This window comes from Anoplophora glabripennis, unplaced genomic scaffold (genome assembly GCF_000390285.2).
Source record: "Anoplophora glabripennis isolate ALB-LARVAE unplaced genomic scaffold, Agla_2.0 scaffold70, whole genome shotgun sequence".
Lineage (NCBI taxonomy): Eukaryota > Metazoa > Arthropoda > Insecta > Coleoptera > Cerambycidae > Anoplophora > Anoplophora glabripennis.
In genome coordinates this window covers 357,692-378,189 of record NW_019416247.1, presented here as the reverse complement: position 1 = coordinate 378,189, position 20,498 = coordinate 357,692, and the positions used below count along the sequence as shown (strand labels likewise).

Genomic DNA, 20,498 nt, shown 5'->3' with positions numbered 1-20,498 from the left:
CACGAGGCAGTTGGCATATTTATTAACAATTTTGACAATTTTTTCAATTGTTATTAACAAATATCTGAGTCAATAGCCTAGTTTATAAGTAAGCTATGTTTTTTCATTGTCACAAATTCAGAAATTAATTCACGTTTTTCTCTGAAACGAATGGCTTTAGCGCCTTCAAACAACCTTTTTTCTTTTTACAACGTACCTACCTAAATAAAAATAGCCATAAAGTCACCATTAAAAGATGAATCATTTGAATTGTTTTCGAGAAGAAAATTTCATTTCAATGAAGAAGTAATTGATGTTTTCCAACAGAATGATAACACTTATGTCGTTTCACACATTACTCCGCAGATAACCATGCAACATTAAATTTAAATAATCTTCCGCTAACTCCGCAAGTTTCCTGTACTTTGCTCATGCTCGGGTCGGGATCAGTCTGAAGGGCCCCGCTGGCTAAACTTGAGGCAGATTAGGATTGTTTGCGATCTCTACATCATATTAAGATCTTTGCATGCCGGATATCGGATTCCCAATTTACTAGGCACGTACGCGTAAGCAAGTTCCCGACAAATTGAGACAACTTGCGCCAAGTCACAATTAGTAAACGATCCTAACTGGCGGTTAACTACGTCTGGTAAATATCACGTTACATATTAGAAGTGGGCTGCGAGCGGACCTTTCCTAGCCCGCTAGATCAGTGGTGCCGTCTCGCGCGCACGAAATCCGATCCGTTATAATCTTATTCTAATAGAGGCCGTAAAAAATTAACTCGTTAGGTGAGCGTACATACGAACTTTCGTGTTGTTGAATCAGTTCGGTTCGTTAGGGCGGCCGTTTTTGTGGAAGCCCGGTTTCCATGAAGCCTCCACGAGTTTGGTTTTGTACCTGGCTGGTATTGATTCACGTTTTTGTCGCGCCTCTTTTGTTGATAAATATAGTTAATTTAATTTTTAAGTTACGGCTCTCGCCGATTCGTCATAATTTTTATGCAAATAATTACAATAAGATTGTTGTTGAGACCGTTCCAAGTCGCTAGGCTTCGATAATGCCGATAATGCGAGGAACGAAATTTTGTTGCTAATATTTGCGCTAAACTGTAAGCCGCTAAATAAATTTATTAAAATTAAGAAACGATCTTCCAATAGTATTTTAAACAACAAGTTTAGAAAAGCAAAGTTTTACTAAACGAATATAGCTTTTGAGTAAAGCTTTTCATTAAATAGTAAAATTTCATAGTTGGGACTTATTTGCGATTTCCGTAACATAATAACCTTACACGGCTTTGTTTATTTATACAGGGTGTTTTTGAATGGAGTAGCATAAATAATACCAGTGAATCTACATTTCAAAAGAACACGATCTGCAAAAAATCGCCTTAGTAAAATATTCACCCCTGAAGAGATATGGGCCATCAAAGTTTCCAAAAAAATTATGAAAATTGGCTGTAATTTAAAAACCGAACGAGGTACAAATAACAAATTTTTTACAGGTNATAAACTTCCTTAAGGCATCCAGTTTATGGTCTACATATTCCATGTTGAAAAATACTATAGAAATAAACGAAAATATGGATATATCACAATATACTACTTGCTACTTAAATTGCTAATAAAGGCTACTTGCCTTTTTAAAACGTCAAAATGACACATATGAGACAAAGAAGGCAAAAGTTTTGACAATGGAAAACGTTACTATGTTTTTAAAAGAGAATCCAGACGATAAGTTCTTATTAATGAAAGTGGTACTAATATTTGGTTTCAATGGGGCATGTCGACGTGCAGAATTGCTAAAGATAATAGAAGACACAGAGAAAATTTTGATTATAACTTTAGATGATACCATAACCAAAAAGGAACGTGTGTTTACCGTAGAATCAGAGTGCCATTGTAAGGGCACAATGCAACCAGTGGCGTCAACAGCAAATATTCCCCAAAGAGTTGCGGAATACTTAAACTCCCAGATGCATTCAGTTACACTGGCCATTGCTTGAAGAGGACGTCTACCACCTTCTTCACTGAGAGTGGAACTCATATTCTAACACTTAAAAGGCGTGGAGGATGGCAGTCAACTAGTGTGGCTATTAAAAAACAATTCGTTCAATAGCAATGAGATTATTAAATATTGAAGATCTGCAAAGAATCGAATAGGAACCTACAACGAGAACAAGAAGCTTCAAAACTAAATTTGTCTGCGGAATCGACAGATAATTCAGATAATCCTTCGTTTTCCATAAAAAAATTCATAGCCGAAAAAAATATTCCCAAATAAGAGAATCACTCTTTTGAAGATTATTTTTACTGCTTCCTATGTCCTTATAATGTGTACTAAATTTCACTTTTGACTTAAACTTAATTGTTTATATCTTTATTTGTTATATGACCACTGTTTCCTGAAACGCCCTGCATTTGAATGAAAGTAATGCCTGAATACACGTTGCAGAGAAAGACTACAAACACTCAATACTATTTCCTACAGCAGCCACCCATCAGGCTATATTTCTTTTATCGCCACTCATCTTGTCAACTGCTCATAAGCATAACTTTTCTACAATTCCAACTAAGTACCAGTTAATTTCCCAAACTTCTTGCACGTGTTAAGCGCCAGCGCAGTAGACCGAACAATGCGGAAGAGATTTATTATATTTTTACAAATACGTCAACTTTAGTTCTGTCCTACAACGCGTCCAAGTCACTGGAGAGGCACCAGTCCATATATCTTTCCGCACAGGCGTTAGTTCTGGACATCTGGACAGATATTTATTGCTTTGCTGATTCTACTACGTATTTTGATCGTTAGATAGAAGTCGGAGCTAATATAAAAGCTGGGCTTGAGTAAAGATTTTTGGACAATTGAACTTTTTATTCTAATAATTCAGATATCGAATTTCTTTTATAATAAATTAAGCATTTTGTGGTGGATCACCCATAGGAGTAAAAGTATTTTTGAAATATTGTAAAAAATTCTATCTCAAACACCTTTTGTTGTATGACAAACAAATGTGAATCGAATTGATTCTAAGTTATATATTAATTATAAACGGGCCCTTGCTACTGAAAACAATTTAGAAAATTGTTCTAAAGACATTTTAAATGCCGCTAGAGAAGCATCTTCGAGCATACTTCCTTTAAAATCCAAAGAAAAATACGAGAAGTTATACGAAATATTTTGTAAGTAGAGGATGACAAAAAACGAACTAAAAACTGATGAAAATTTAATGATAGCGTATTTTTTGAGAAGGTAAGCTACTTTTATACATATTTTAGTATTTTTCATACGAAGCAAAATCTCTAAAGTCTAACGAAAGTTTCTGTAGAATCGCTAGTGACTAAAGTAGTAAGTCTTTAGATTTGGCAACGTTGCACTTGGCTGGCGCGCTCAACTCAGCGTTCGCTCGCTCCGTTCGATCATTCTGTTTGTTTGGACACCTGCGAATTTCAAATAATACGCTTCGTCGAGACCGCGGCGTTGCCGTTATCACGCATATGGAGGATAAGTTAGTCAACGACAGCAGTTTGAAGGAGAATTATTATAAATCTTAGATATCGGTTTCCTATTTATACAAGTTGCTGTGGAAACTGTTCGTTAATTGTTACGCATTCTAAGTGGAAAGACCAACAAAATCTGTATTCTGATAAGACTGTACTGAATCGTGAAAAATAATTTTATTAATATCTCGTCTCTTAGGTATCCAAACTAGTCATAATTTTTTTTGAGGATTTTCTTCATATTAATAAGCTTATATTAATTTTTTACGAATATTTGTTCGTCAATTCCAAATCAGATAAACCTCCTTAAGGCATCCAGTTTATGGTCTACATATTCCATGTTGAAAAATACTATAGAAATAAACGAAAATATGGATATATCACAATATACTACTTGCTACTTAAATTGCTAATAAAGGCTACTTGCCTTTTTAAAACGTCAAAATGACACATATGAGACAAAGAAGGCAAAAGTTTTGACAATGGAAAACGTTACTATGTTTTTAAAAGAGAATCCAGACGATAAGTTCTTATTAATGAAAGTGGTACTAATATTTGGTTTCAATGGGGCATGTCGACGTGCAGAATTGCTAAAGATAATAGAAGACACAGAGAAAATTTTGATTATAACTTTAGATGATACCATAACCAAAAAGGAACGTGTGTTTACCGTAGAATCAGAGTGCCATTGTAAGGGCACAATGCAACCAGTGGCGTCAACAGCAAATATTCCCCAAAGAGTTGCGGAATACTTAAACTCCCAGATGCATTCAGTTACACTGGCCATTGCTTGAAGAGGACGTCTACCACCTTCTTCACTGAGAGTGGAACTCATATTCTAACACTTAAAAGGCGTGGAGGATGGCAGTCAACTAGTGTGGCTATTAAAAAACAATTCGTTCAATAGCAATGAGATTATTAAATATTGAAGATCTGCAAAGAATCGAATAGGAACCTACAACGAGAACAAGAAGCTTCAAAACTAAATTTGTCTGCGGAATCGACAGATAATTCAGATAATCCTTCGTTTTCCATAAAAAAATTCATAGCCGAAAAAAATATTCCCAAATAAGAGAATCACTCTTTTGAAGATTATTTTTACTGCTTCCTATGTCCTTATAATGTGTACTAAATTTCACTTTTGACTTAAACTTAATTGTTTATATCTTTATTTGTTATATGACCACTGTTTCCTGAAACGCCCTGCATTTGAATGAAAGTAATGCCTGAATACACGTTGCAGAGAAAGACTACAAACACTCAATACTATTTCCTACAGCAGCCACCCATCAGGCTATATTTCTTTTATCGCCACTCATCTTGTCAACTGCTCATAAGCATAACTTTTCTACAATTCCAACTAAGTACCAGTTAATTTCCCAAACTTCTTGCACGTGTTAAGCGCCAGCGCAGTAGACCGAACAATGCGGAAGAGATTTATTATATTTTTACAAATACGTCAACTTTAGTTCTGTCCTACAACGCGTCCAAGTCACTGGAGAGGCACCAGTCCATATATCTTTCCGCACAGGCGTTAGTTCTGGACATCTGGACAGATATTTATTGCTTTGCTGATTCTACTACGTATTTTGATCGTTAGATAGAAGTCGGAGCTAATATAAAAGCTGGGCTTGAGTAAAGATTTTTGGACAATTGAACTTTTTATTCTAATAATTCAGATATCGAATTTCTTTTATAATAAATTAAGCATTTTGTGGTGGATCACCCATAGGAGTAAAAGTATTTTTGAAATATTGTAAAAAATTCTATCTCAAACACCTTTTGTTGTATGACAAACAAATGTATATTTGTATGACAACAAAATATAACTCCATATCTACATAATCCTAAAATAAGTATAAAGAAAATATAGTAGACAAGCCTATCAAGAACACAGTTAAACAAAAAGACACAGTATATGAAAAGACATTTACGTGTATATAATATTAAAACAAGAGATACATGAAGTACAAATTGTAGTTTCTCAGTATCAATTTTTATCAACAATATTAATTTAAAATTCACAAACATACTAGTCACTTGAACTTTGTTTTAAATTAATATTGTTTATAAAAATTGATAATTGTTGAAAACTACAATTATTTATGTATTGATACTCTTGTTTTAATATTATGCATAATGTAAATAATGTTTTCTTGTTATTTAATTTTGTTTACTGATTGATTTATGTACATCATTTTTTTCAAATTTTAGTTCCATGTTGACTAAAGATGTAGATTTAAAACTAGAAATCTGTAGTCAGAGTTGTCATAAAAAGCGTTGTGAGAGACTTCTTATAGCATTTATAAAATAAATTAAGCACTAAAACATCTTTTTTTTTTCAGTTTTCAATAGTTTCGTTTCATATTTTATCTGAGTATTCCACTTAATATAGGTACAGGGCGCCTTTAAAATATGATACCAAAATAAAACAGGAGATAGTAATTTTAAAGAAAAAATTTTGTGTGAACATAGATCTGAAAACACTTGGTAAAAAAGTTACAAATATCAGTGCCAAAAACGCATTGTTTTGATCTTTAAACGACTTAAAATGGCCAGTTCCAAATGTTAAGATTTATCGACTGCAATAATTTTAATTTGAAGAAAATTGTCGGCAACTTTTTGGTAAAATAATACATTTTTTGAAATACTTTCTTAAAACGCACAAGAAAAGTACTCTTGTTTGATAAGAAAATTGGCAATAAATAATGGTGGAGTGATAAAAAATCCAAAATAATATGTTTCGTATAAAATAAAGGACAAAGTGTTAAAGTTTTTGCAATTCTGAAACTCGCTTTTAATTAAACATAAGCAATTCAAAATATGGCACAATAAAATAACAACATTTATATTTTTATTTTCTGTACTATCAACTTCATATAAAAACAAATGATAAAAAGTTCTTTCTAAAGTTTTAAAAAAATTCTTGCTTGATAAATTCATTGTTTTGTTTGAAGCTAATTATTACATTAATAACATGTCCCTGGTTCTTGACAATTCCTGTTTCATAACAAATTTCTCTAAATTTTTAATTCCAACATTTTGGTGCTTGCATCCTTAGCATCCATTGCTTGGCATTTAAAGCATAACGACTCCTTTGCAGTTTATTTGTACCATTTTCATAACCCTCAAGCTATTTATCTATTACTAGTTTTGCCTTGTATTTGTCTGTTTAGTTTTGCCTTTAATTTTGTATATCTACATAAAAAGAACTTTTTTCTCCATTTGATAATTCCTCAGAACCCATATGTTACTTTCCATGAGTGATTCAATTTATTTTTCCATTGTTTGTAATCGTTTATTGTATTGTGACTATTTTCTATAGCTTCTTAATAAATCATCGATTCCTTGGAGTTTAATACATAATCAACTTCAAACACAATATGGATAAACCCTTCTGATTTCTTTATTTTGGCGCTATTTCCTAATTTTTTTGTTCATTAATTTCCAGTACTTAGACATTTCTAAAGTTTCTGCAATTTCTTCTTCATTATCAAGATGTTCATGTTCTGGTACTATATTTGTCAATCCTTCTTCCTCATTTTCTTTAACAAAAACTGGTCAAAATTAGAACACAATAAAATGACATTTATTTATCCAACTGTCAGCTTCACTCCAAGCCAAAATGATAAAAATGCGCAATTAACAGTAAGAGCAGTGCAATTCTATAATGCCACATACAACGCTTAGAGAGACTTGGAAGATACCAGCAAAAAAAATTATACTTGTATTTAGAAAAGATTGACTTTAACATTAACACCGTTATTAATTTTTTTTCTTATTTTTCTCAGCATTTTTGTAATCAAAAGTAGATCATCTATTACATTAATTTAACATGCTACACAAGAGAAATATTTAAAACTTACTTATAACGTACAATTATTATTATTATTAGGTACCGAAAATGATCAGTCAATTTGGAGTTATTTGACATTTATCACCCTGTAACTTCTTTACTAAAAATTTTTAGGCCATGTTGTACTATTAAAAGTGTTACGACATAATCGGTCACTTTACAGAATCCAGAATTATTCTTTTTTGCTGTACCTATATCTGTATATGAATCAGACCAAATAATATATCGTATCGCCACGCTGAGCGTTTTCGTATACGTGTAAAAATAAACGATTTTCTTTCTCTAAGACCAACGAGTCGAGGATATTTCTCTCGTCACCTTCCTCGAAGCCCCACACATGTCACCGAGAGTTCTTCTCGCTTTATTAAGCAGCGCTAACATACGAACACTAAACCTTTTAATTTGCCATTAATTTGATTTACACGGCTCGCCGGGACCGTAACATCCAGTATTCACACGCGGACCTATTTCGGGAACAGCTATTTTCTTATTAAAATTTCAAACGGGCCTATCTGTCGGGCGTGGAGAGGTTTCCTGGGCTTTCGCTTAACTGAGCAACGAAAATGCGATGAGTAAAATATACTTCGGGGAAAAATGCGGGTTGCAGACACCTTAATCTGAATTAGGGTTAGTACTGATAAGTAAAGGTCAAAAAATATATAGTAATATTGACTTCAGTCTGTGGATAGAAAATAAAAAATTCACCTTAGTTTCAAATATCGGGAACTGAAATATTTTCCGAATATTAAGGAATTCGAATTAGGGAACCGCAAAGTAAAACCAAAGTACCATGTTAGACACAAATCAATCACCAGTCCGTGATAAAAAGATGGGTAAAATCCAAAGGCCAATTGTCCAAACTCAAGGTGAACTTCGCTACAGAACTTCTGCGGACCCATCAAGGACTGTGGTCGAACGTCGACCTTGATGCCTTACCGTTCTGTAACCAGGAACGGAACTTACCCAGCACGTGTAGTACCAGTGCAATAAGCCTCCAAGAGTGTACTAGAGTAACAAAACAAATTAGTTACCCTATTTTCAAAGCAACTACCCGCATTTGATGGAGAATTTATGTGTTTCAGGACATGGCTGCGTAAGTGTACCAAGTATGTCTAACAAAGGCCAAATTAAGGTAGATCAGTGACATAACACCCAATCTGGGGTCCAAATGTGTTCCTAAAATTCCCATCTTGGAAGTCATATATGTTTTTTGACACCATATCATCTAGATATGCTAAAAAGCAACTTCAAAAGCAAGCTATTTACTACGTCCGCTATATCTAGTAAACATGTTATCTCACCCATATTAATTAAAAGTAACAAAAAAATATCTATCGAAATATCAGTGAAAAAAAAATTACATACACGAATTATTGAAATAGTTTAATTATGTAACTTTAAAAGAGACTATCTCATTCTAATATCACCTCTGTGACAAATATAGGCTAAAATAAAAGTAATAATTCATATTAGTTAACATAAATTGAACTAATTTTTTGTAAAAGTCTTGTCTTTATTCCAATTCCAATTTTAAAAGGAGGCCGCGCAATTCTTAAAGTGCACAAATAAGAAGAGATAATTTCTATGAAAGTTTTCATTATTTAAATATTTCAATGACGTTTCAAAAAATATCTGCTTCTCTACCAACAAAAAATAGATAACAAAAAACTTTTTAATTAAAAAAAAAAATTATAATTTGGATTATTTTTTACTCACCCTGTATTTTCTATGTGACATCTTGTTATTATTGTAGTTTATAATATGTGATATTGGTTTAGGAAATGTTAGAAATAAGAAGAGATGATTGCCTTGAGTTTCCATTAATTAAATATTTCAATAAGTCAGCGTTATACATTTTTGTCTCAATGAGAATATTTCGATGTTATTATAATTTTTTGTTTAGATAATCAGATGAGATCATTCTGATATTTTACTTGAGTTTTTGAATATTTCTCAAAAGATACTCACATTTCAATCTCATCTACATATTCAAAGATTCTTTACTAGCTTTTTGAACAACACTCATCAAATTTAAATTAGAAACATCATCAAATATTTTCCAAATTTTTTCTAGTTTTCTTTTTGAAAGTCATTAAAATTTCAGCTAACACTTTGACATTAATTAATCCTTAGTTTAATAAATTTCAAAGTAATTAAAGTTTCAATAATGATTTTGAAATTTTTCTGAAAATGCCGTTGATCTCACTTATGTGGGACCTCTAATAACGGTTGTGGTCACCTATACTTTGTCCAACAGTAAAAATACATGTGTGTCGAATCAAAATTAAGACGTCATTATCCCGCTTAATTCCCATCGACGTTTCCATGGACATAATTATTATTAATTGCGTAATTAATTAAAGTTTACAATTCCACACTTGTTTTATTATGTAGTTTACATATTTATAATAATTTTATTAACGTATCGTGGGTAGAGGCGTGAAACTTTTGTAGCATTTTTTTAAGTTCGTGTCACATGGCTGATGATAATAATTAATAAAAAAACATCATAAAAACGCGAATGAGTTGGCAGGTGCTGATTGTTTCCTGAAAAGCTAATTTATCAATATTTATTATGTAATTAGAATGTGAACGGTACAACCTCTGTAAAAGTAGGCATAAAATTTTATAGAGTCCTTGTCCATTTGCTGAAAAGTGGGCTAGGCCTTGTGTTTTTATGTACAGTATTTGTTTAAACTGTACTTCCTTAAAATAATACATTTTGTAGATATGTGGTTAATGTTGCACCGATGCATGAAAACAATAAAATTTTTCGTAAACCAGAAAATTTTCATATAACTGCTTTTATTCAAATTTTTTATTAATATGGTATAGTTTGTGAAATTATTTATAATTAATTATTTGCTACATAAACTGATTCTATTGCTATAGTCTTTCCTATCTCAATTGAACACCAACGAGCTAGGCAGTATATACCAGGTTTGGTCGCTACGCAGCAAATCGGCATTGAAATATTTGAAAAATTCGTTCTCACATTTATTTAGCCATACCCATATACAGGTCTGGTCGCCCAGTTGAAAAACGCGCGCGCGGGCAAATGGCGCACAAACACAGCCGCACTGGGCAACTGGCTATAAATTTCAGTTGTTGACAAATTTCCAGTTAATCATTAATATTACAATTGCGAAAGGAAGAAATAAAAGGGATATTTTGTTTACTAATATTATTACATGTCATTTTTGAAACGGAACAAAATGAAATACTGCAAGACAATATTGAATAAGTAGAACCGGTTGTTGACGAAATAGATTTAGGATTTAAAAATAAATATTTACATGTTCAATATCGGCGTCTCATTTTAAATATTTACGATTGTTTAAAAAAGGAAGAAAATGAAAAATCAGATAATGAAATTATAAATAGAATTCACATCATTAACTTTTCAGTGTCCATAACTTTCCGTGTTTATTAAACAAGGTTTTAGAGGAAGCGAAAACAAAAATTTTAAAATATCGATGACATGACGAGAGACGTAATTTGGTGGACAATTTATAAGTTATATAAAGAAAATTGAAGACACAAATAATTAAAATATGTTGTTGGCCAAATATAATAGAAATTTCCTACACATTATATACAAATTATTATTATTTTTTACCTTTAGCAGAAAACTTTTTTATGAAATTCATTAAATTTTATTGTTAGACGTTTTTATAAATGTTCAACTGACTTCGGAAAGACTATACTAGATGGAAATCCAAAATTATAAGATATAGGTAATATATACAGAAAGATGTAGCATTATCTAACTACTATAAAAACTGAACATAACGAGTCAAAAGACACTTAATTATGATGAAGAGGACAACGACGATAATGATGACGATGTCGCTAAAATTCAACCGCCAAAGGCTACAACGAATATAACTTGAAAATAAAAAGAAAACTTTCTCATTTAATTTAGAAACAGTTTAAGCAAAAAAAATTTATTTCTTTTTCTAAAAATTCAATTTACATTTAAGTATTTGTTTGCAGTAAAACATTCTCAAATACATGAGCTTTAAACTAGTGAAACAATTTTTTCATGCCCTGAAAACCTGGAAAATGTGGTAAGAGTTGCTGAAATTACTAAATTAAGCTAATAATGCACGAGTCGACTGCCATTTACGGTTAGAGACAGACTAAACCACTGGTAATGACGTCACTAGGAAAAGATCCTTCAGTTGTGGAACCATGTAGATGGTAATAGATTGACTTTATTGAATTGTTATTTTGAAAAAAAAAGACAACGTTTTGAACAAGATTATTATATTAATTTGATAACAATTCTAGATCGTAGCTGGTTGATGGTACATTTTTGGCGGTTTCAGTTGGTTTTGCTGATTGTCCCAAAAATTAATCGGTTAGAAACTCTCGGCAGAGGCTCCGAAGCGCCCAGCGTTTTATAACAAAGTTGAAGGTTGCACCCAATTAGAATCCTGCGGCCCGGTTTTTGTTGCACCCGCGTGAAAAAAAGTCTCCGTTGATAATTTGAATGTATAAATCGGTGAGGAATTATGGTGTCGGAAGCGATATTTCAAAGAGCCAGAAGTAATTAGGTGGATCCGTCGTCTTTAAGATGTGAAAAATAGCGCTTTATAATAAAGTTTTTGTCGGCCGGTCCCCTTTTGTTCATTACCAAAACGTGGAAGATCCCAATAAAACGAAAACGACCGGCCAGCTTTATCAGATCAAAGAATCGGACCGAAAACACTCCGTTTTCGTGTGCTGTTCGAGTGTTTCGTGACATTACCTGAATGTTTACAGGAGTTTTTATACCGAATGTCGTGTGATTAACAACTATTTAAATGAAATATGCCGGCGTTCTGCGCGCCGTGGAAGCAAGATCCATAAAAAATTAATTACAGTATCTCGGATCTAGTTCTCACACATTATAGCGGCGTTCTATTCTTATTATTACGGTAATCTGATTGTTAATTTTTGCACAGGATATTAACAACTCTGGATCTCGTTAAAATAAGTGCCGAAATATATCTTGTAAGTTTCAACGTCATCGAACGCCATTTTTTAGAAAGCGCGTCGAAAATATAAATAAAATTTGTAGCTGAAAAATGTATTAGTATTAAGTATTTATTATCTCAACAAAGTTCAATGTTGACGACTTTAATTCCGAAACGTCGTGTATTTAGATATAGTGCTGTAAAATTTGATTGGGAGATACAGCCAAAAGAATTTTTTTTTAATAAAATATTTTCTAACGATTCAGACAATCCGCATGACGGAAGCATTCCCGACAATTTTTCTGGACAAGAAAGGAATTATATGGATTATTATATTACTTTCAGGAGTAATATGTACCCATAATTATACTTATTTTATCTTAGTAAATACGTATTATGTATAACATGCTAAAGAGAATATGTAAAATAATATCTTGTATACTTACTACAAATGTAAAATACAGTCGCAAGGATTAAAGTCAAAAAATTTTAAACAGCATCAAACAGAAATAATTTTTGAGGATTTTGACAATTTGATTAATACTTTGATGTGAATTGTAAAGATTCAATTCTTGAGATATTTAGAACCCTTTATTGGAAAATCACGTTAACGTTATATAACATCAGTAAGCGCAGACGCCTCATACAACTGATTCTGTAATTCTCTACAATTTATATCACATTTTCACTAGAATATAGCGAATAAACTACCTAAGATGATTAGAAGAAGGTCGTGACATAGTAATATAACTATAATTAACTCTTCAGAGTGTAATAAATAGTAATACTGTGAACAATAGGTTTGTTCCTAGAGCAATCCAAAACAGCTTTCAACAGTCAGAAATGACAAACCTTACTATTCTTTCACAGAACAAAACATTCACAACTTACATCTTTATCCTTTAGAAAATCAAAGACATAGACTTTAAGTCCATTTTTACCTCGATTTTTACTGTTTCCTGGATACAAAGGTATACGCAACAGCTGCAAACATAATGCTTCTTAATTCACACATACGTTTTATTAAATTACACTGGCTCCACACAACTAAAACCGGTACTAAAACCACCTAACCTCAAATTTACAGCCTGGTTTAAGTCGTCAAAACTACGCGAAGTGTTAGAATAAACGCATACTACACACAGCAATTGTATGTAAAATGATTTAAAATCATGATTTACAAAATAATTAATCTTGTAAAATTTCCGAAATAATGAAATTAAAGTAATAACTACGCGCGCGTTGACCACCACTATTACTAACGTCATCAAACGAGAGCGTCAGATGTGAGGCCTTGTAGGCTAGGCGATAAGGATAGACTCATCAAACCTTATATAATTATTATAGTAAGAGAGTGTTTTGTCCAAATGTGCAAAACTATACAATGTGTTCCAATAAACAAATCCTATTTTAGGTCTATATCTGTATAACTTAAGTATTAGTAACTTTTAAAAGCTTCCAAAACAGAACTTTGGCTGTGCTGAAAAATAATATAAACAATGGAGGATGACACTTGTGGTAGGTCAGTCTATACCAGGTGTAGCAAAAATTCTTGACCAATGCTGGAGTCTGTCATAAATTAAATAAAAACTAAATATGTGTCTAGAAACCCTAAGCAGTTGTAAGAATTTACTTTTTTTTATTATCAGCTTCTATATCGGGTGTTCTCAAAGTTGAATAATTTATTTTAACAGCTGGTAGAACTCGTAAAAATAATCGATTTACCAAAAATCGTTTATATGAAAGTTGCCAAATAAAGCAATTATTAACAATTATTTAAAAAGAATTAGAATTTAAAAACTTTATTGATTTATTGTCATTTTCGACCACTGCATTTTAAAAACATAAATGGTAAACAAATGGTAACAATTATGAACAATTTTTGTAGAACAAGTCTGACCAATATTTATAGAAAACTACTTTTTTGCGAGTTCTACCAGCTGTTGTAGTTTTTCCGATATCAACTGAAGAATTAACAGATTGATAGTATGTACCAGGTTCGGTCGCTGACGCAGCAACTCGGCATTGAAATATTTGAAAAACTTGTTCCCATATTTATTTAGCCATACCCATATACAGGTCTGGTCGAACTAAACGTAGAGGCGATAGAAATGTATACGCTCAGTTGAAGAATGCGAGCGCGGGCAAAGGAAAACGATTACAGTTGTATTGGGCTACTGGACAATAAATCTCCGCAGATGACAAATGGTTGATAAACTGTCCAGCAGTGCAGTGCAGCAATACGGAATTTGGTGTGATTCAGGTAATTTTAATTTATTATAGGCACCTTCCATCAATCATTCGTATTACAATTGCGAAAGGGAGAAATAAGAGGGATATATTGTTTACTAATATTATCACATGGCATTTTGGAGACCTTTTGAAACGGAACAAAACGAAATTTACCAGCAATATAATAAAATTGTTTGAGGACATAAATAGGTAATTAAAATATGTTGTTGGCCAAATGAACATATGTATAATATAGGCAAATTTTCTACACATTATATACAAATTTTTATAATTTTTTACCTCTAGCAGAAATTTTTGTTAGGGGCGCCTATGAAACGTTAAATTTTATTACCAGACTTTTTTTGCATGTTCAACTGACTATAAAATAAATGACTCAACTTTGAGAACACTCTGTATAAGAAAGCAATGTTTCCGGAAACATTTATATAATTTTTTTGTGCATTTCCAACTTATACTCTTCATAATTTTTTATTATTATCATTTTTTAAGAAATGAGTTCTTGTAGCTTGCAAGGAGAGGACAATTATTACCTACTGAAGGGTTGATCTAATTTTTAGAAAATCATTAATTAGCGCTATCAGATCGTGGCATCGAACCGCGACTTGCGACTAGCCGTCGAAAAACCTGCGCATCATCCTCGCGGCGAAACAAAAACGCAGAGGACGAGCGCAGAGCGAATTTTACGTACAAAGTAAATAGCCAGCTTGATCTGACACGGCATTTTCTCACTAATTATCTTTGTTAATTAAATACCGGCCTCCATAACCCCATGATTAATTAAGGAGGGGTTATTATTCTTGCCCGCGTTCGAAAAATAGTACAATAAAGGCACCTACATAACCGATATTTAGCAGCGCGTTGATAGAGGGGATGATAAACCTTGAAATGGAACCCCTCCTTATTATTTTTCAATAGCGTGACGTACATAATTTGAATGCGTCGTAGGAATGTAATTACGGGAAAGAGGTAGTCGAATTGACTAACAACAAAAATAAGGAAATGGATACACGAACAGGAATATCCAACGAGCCTTCGGAAGGACACATAATGACAAGTAGATAGAGAAAATACCTGACACGAGAGGCTGTATCTTAAGGAAACACCATACAACACAGTAAGAAAGATGGCCAGCTTTTCCCAAGACGAGGTGTAGGAGCCATCTACTTCCAAGGACCCAGTGTACACAGCATTCCATGGATATGTGGAAAAAATACATTGGACAAACAGTAAGATAACATACATCAGTACGAGATTAAATGAGCACACGTCTCACTTGAGGAGTAACAACCTAAGAAAATCTGCAGCTGCAGAACACACAGCAGATACAGGACACACCATAGACATCACTTATACCAGAATTCTGATGAGAGAGAGAAGAGTTTGGTCAAGATAACAGGGAGGCAATAGAAATCAAGAAGAATTCAGATAATATCAACCGATCCAAGGTGTTAGAACTATTTGGAATTTGAATCCTCAAAAATCAAGGCTCGTAACGACAAGGGTTTGTGACTATAAGCCAATGCAACGGAACGCCATAGAGACAAGTACACACAGCAAATATAAATATCAGCCAGAGGACTTAATCTCCAGTTTCAGAGTTTCTGAAGGATAGATCGATATGGGTCTCGAAGAAAAATTTGTTCCTGTATTTTATTGTTGCTCTTCTCAACCATTTGTTGTTTAAATATACCTACTGATGAGGACTAACTCTGGAGATGAAATTGTTACATCAAAGTATGTCTAGACAAAATGAAAAATGAATGTATTTGAGCATCGCCGCCTATTTTATAATGTCTCAATGAATCGGGCATTACGTCATTTCGGTGGTACAGTACTTTAAAAATTCAGTGAAATAAAATAGAAACAGTTTTTAAATTCTAGTTAGAAATATGTTTTAAAAAGCTTTCTATTTAAATGGAATTTGTCGGTGAAGAAGTAAAGAATTATAATACCAAAATTTTAGGCAATATACTAATAATACAATTAATGGAGGTTACAGTAATATCGGAATGAAATATGGAGATCTCTAATCCTTAAATTTAAAAGTTGCCTTTAACAAAAAATTTTGACAACCCCTTTCTCGACGTACCTACACAGTTGGGATTGCCTTCATGCCGACATGAAAATTCGGGATTATGCCACTTCCGAAATTAAAAATCGAGATTACACCCGTTGCGAGATTAGTAGTCGGTATTATGCTAAACCTTAGATGTAAAATCAATATAAAATGTGAGGATTACACTAATTCTCACATAAATACTGGAATTATTCTAATTCCTATTGGTGATTCAAGCTAAGTAGCACGCTCTCGTGTGGAAAAAAATTAAACTATATGTAGAGCATCGAGCTAGTTTAGATTGTGGTATGGTTCCTGGTTTATTAGAGATCATGTGTCTTAAATTCAACAAATAACACACAAACAGAACATAGAAAAAATATATCTTAAAATCTCCAGACAATCACTAAATGCACATGAAACTAACAAGGGCGTCGTCAGCCAAGTAGGAATAGGTACAGTGAATACATTATTTTAGAAGTATTTTTAATAAAACCTATTTAATACATAATTATAAAAATAAAGAAATTCTACGAAAATTACTTTTTTCGAGTTCCTTCCCTCTTGGCGACGCTCTTGGAAACTAAGGCCTCCCGCGCACTAGGTAGCCTGGCTGAAGCAGCCTGGCTGCGGCAGCCAACATTTTGAGCAACCAATGCCAACAGCCATTCTTTAGGAGCCAGTATAGTTATTCTGTTTATACACTGTGCTCAAGATGGACGTAGAAGAGGCAGTAATTATCTACCTTTTAAGCCGAAAGAAACGAAAAACAAAAAAGAAACGATACTGGATTCACCCCCTTCTTCGTGAGAGGCACTCAAAAGGATTATTTCAAAGCTACTTTCAAGATCTTAAACAACATCCCGAATCTTTTTTTAACTATACAAGAATGTCAGCGCAGTCATTTTATGAGTTGTTAGATAATCTCAGGGAATCGATAACTGGTGTCAATACTCGGATGCGAGCTTGTATAACCCCCGAAGAAAAGTTAATTATTACACTCAGGTAAGTGCATAAAATCTAATCATTTTATTAATCACTAATATCAATATAAATCAATCAGTTCAGAATCATGCGATAAATCCGAGACAGTTGTATCTGTAGGTGAAAACATCTCACGTATTGTTTCCGGTGTAGTTTCCTCCATATCCTGAGATGATGTGGAGTATCCTCGAACTATATGTTCACTATGTGAAGTTCCCGGTGCTGAACGTAAATAGTCCTGACGATAATTTGTTCTTGGTGTTGAATATTCCTGGTTAAGGCGATATTGCCCATTGTCCATTGTATAGTTAGAATGCATTGTATACCCTTCGGCATATTGCTCATTATTATTCCGGATTATAGAATGGTTAGCTGGCATGGGAAATTGTATATTTTTTTGTATTACCCTCATCAGCTCAAGCTTTGTGGAAAGTCTTTTATATTCCGGAATTTTTTTAAAATCTGGTAGTAGCGAAAGAAGGAACGATCTGTCCGAGTCCGATTCCAGCATATTTTCACGTTATTCTCTCATTGTGACGCTTTGTTTTAGTATTTTCAACAAACTCCCTCGATCTTCTTCTTCAGTTTGTGTTTTCTTTTTTTTAATAGGTGAACGGCTCCGACCTTTTGGTCTAGGAGTATTGTCCTCATTTTCGCTATCGCCTGCAGTTTCACCCATGCTTCCTTGTGTGTTATTTATTTCAACCATATTCTTAAGAAACTGTAATTGATTAAAATATACGTAAGGACTTTTACGTGCAGCTGCTGATCCGCTTTTGGTACCAGCTAAACGTTTTAGTTCCCTGCGGAAACTAGTTCTAACATTTTTCCATTTTTGTTGCAATGATTTACCTGAAAATAAAAATGGTTTCAGGTATCTCGCTACAGGATGTTCCATGGCTGAGTTGCATCATAATTTTAGGATTGGACATACTACTGTTAGAGAAATTATTTATGAAGTATGTTTGGCGATTTGGAAAAAAATGAAACAGACTACTTTCCCAGACTTGACTGAAGAAAGATGGATTAATATAGCAAATGGATTTGAAAAAAACGCTAACTATCCGAATTGCATCGGAGCAATCGACGGAAAACATATAAGGATAAAAAAACCAAACACTTCTGGCTCCCTATATTATAATTATAAAAATTATTTTTCAATCGTTCTGTTAGCTGTATGTGATGCTGATTACAAGTTCATTTGTATAGATGTTGGAGCATATGGAAAATGCAGCGACTCTTCCATTTTCAAAAATTCCATTTTGTATAACAAACTCGTCAACAAAACTTTACGGATACCAGAAAAAAAAGCCTATCTCTATGAACAGGGTAGCAATGCCCTATGTTATTGTTGGAGATGAGGCTTTTGGTTTATCTGAAAATTTGATGCGACCCTACGGAGGAAGAAGTTTAACAGACAAAAAAAGAATCTTTAACTACAGACTATCTCGAGCTAGGCGTTATATTGAATGTACGTTTGGAATTCTAGCAAATAAGTGGAGAATTTTTCACCGCCCAATAGATGTGCGAGAAGAATTTGCAATTGCCATAATAAAATCGTGCTGTGTATTGCACAATTTTGTGCGAGACAAGGATGGCTATAACTTCAACGATACATTGAACGTCCCACCGGAATTGGAGGAAATTCCACAAGACCGTACAAGCAGGAGTAGCAGATCATCTGCTTGTTATAGGGACTTATTCGCTGATTATTTTGTCAACGAAGGTCATTTGCAGTGGCAAGAAAGAGTTGCATTAGGTTAGATTTGTACGAATATTTTTCTGCATAATAATTAATAAATAATATTTAATATCATACCCAAGTCTTTTTTTCCATTTTCAGATAAATTCTCATCGCAAAATATGTTTGTAATTTCTTCCCACCTTCTTTTCTTTAGGTCTCGATCGCTGTACTCTTCAGATGAAATGTCCCATAGTGCTTTTCGACATTCAATTTCTCTAATTAACTTCTCCGTATCGAAAGACATCGTTAAATGTGTCACAAAATGCGGGAAAAATCGCTTTTCTAACACCCTAGTGTGCCTTCACTAAAAGCAGCCACATACAAATGACCGACAATTTTCAACTTGTTTAGACTGCGAGCAGCCAGCGGCTCCCTGCGCGATCTCCTTGTTCTAAGTAGCTGCCGCAGCCAAGAGTAATTGGCTTCCCAGTGCGCTTGCCAGATTAAAAATTCGAGGTTGAGTAGGCTGCCGCAGCCAGGCTGCTTCAGCCAGGCTACCTAGTGCGCGGGAGGCCTAATGAACAACAATGTATATTGGATTACGTTCTAAAGACTCTTCAGCTTTGAAAAACAGCTGATCGGGAAAACGCGCGTAAATTAATTTGAATTGCCCTCAGAAAAAAGTCAAAGATGGTGTATTGACTTTATAGTGAAAGGCAAGTGTCTCTGTTCTCGTGGTTCAGTTCACATTTCTGTTCTTCTAATTGCTTTGTTCTCCTAGCATCTCAATATCAACCTCCATTATTATTACTATTTTTTTTCTTGGACGAAAATTGCAAAACTTGTGGAAAATATCATCTATAGTGACATCGACCTAAGTAAAACCAACCATAAAGAGTTGTAGGAAAAATTTTAATTTTAACCGACTATACTTAATTCTAAATAATAAGTACATCAAGATGACAAATATTGATGTACTTATACCTCTTGGTAGCCTAAAGATGTAATAAAATTAATATCATGAAATATGTTGTGATTAGTAAAGATACATTGTAAAAAAAAATCACTCAAATTCACTCAATTTTACTCAACAATGTATCAATTTCAGTCCACACCCGATTGAGGGTACTCTATTAGTATGAGTACAACTAAAATTTTATGAATGAAACTATTGCAACAGAAGTGAGTGAATTTTACTCAAATCCGAGTTTCTGCTAACTATCAA

The 20,498-nt window shown here is 33.4% G+C and overlaps 1 protein-coding gene across 1 annotated transcript in view; it reads right to left on the bottom strand.

The window, feature by feature from the left end:
- LOC108903689 (homeobox protein Hox-A4-like) overlaps positions 1–20,498 on the bottom strand; it is a 118,331-nt gene that overhangs the window by 60,649 nt on the left and 37,184 nt on the right. The window lies entirely within an intron of this gene.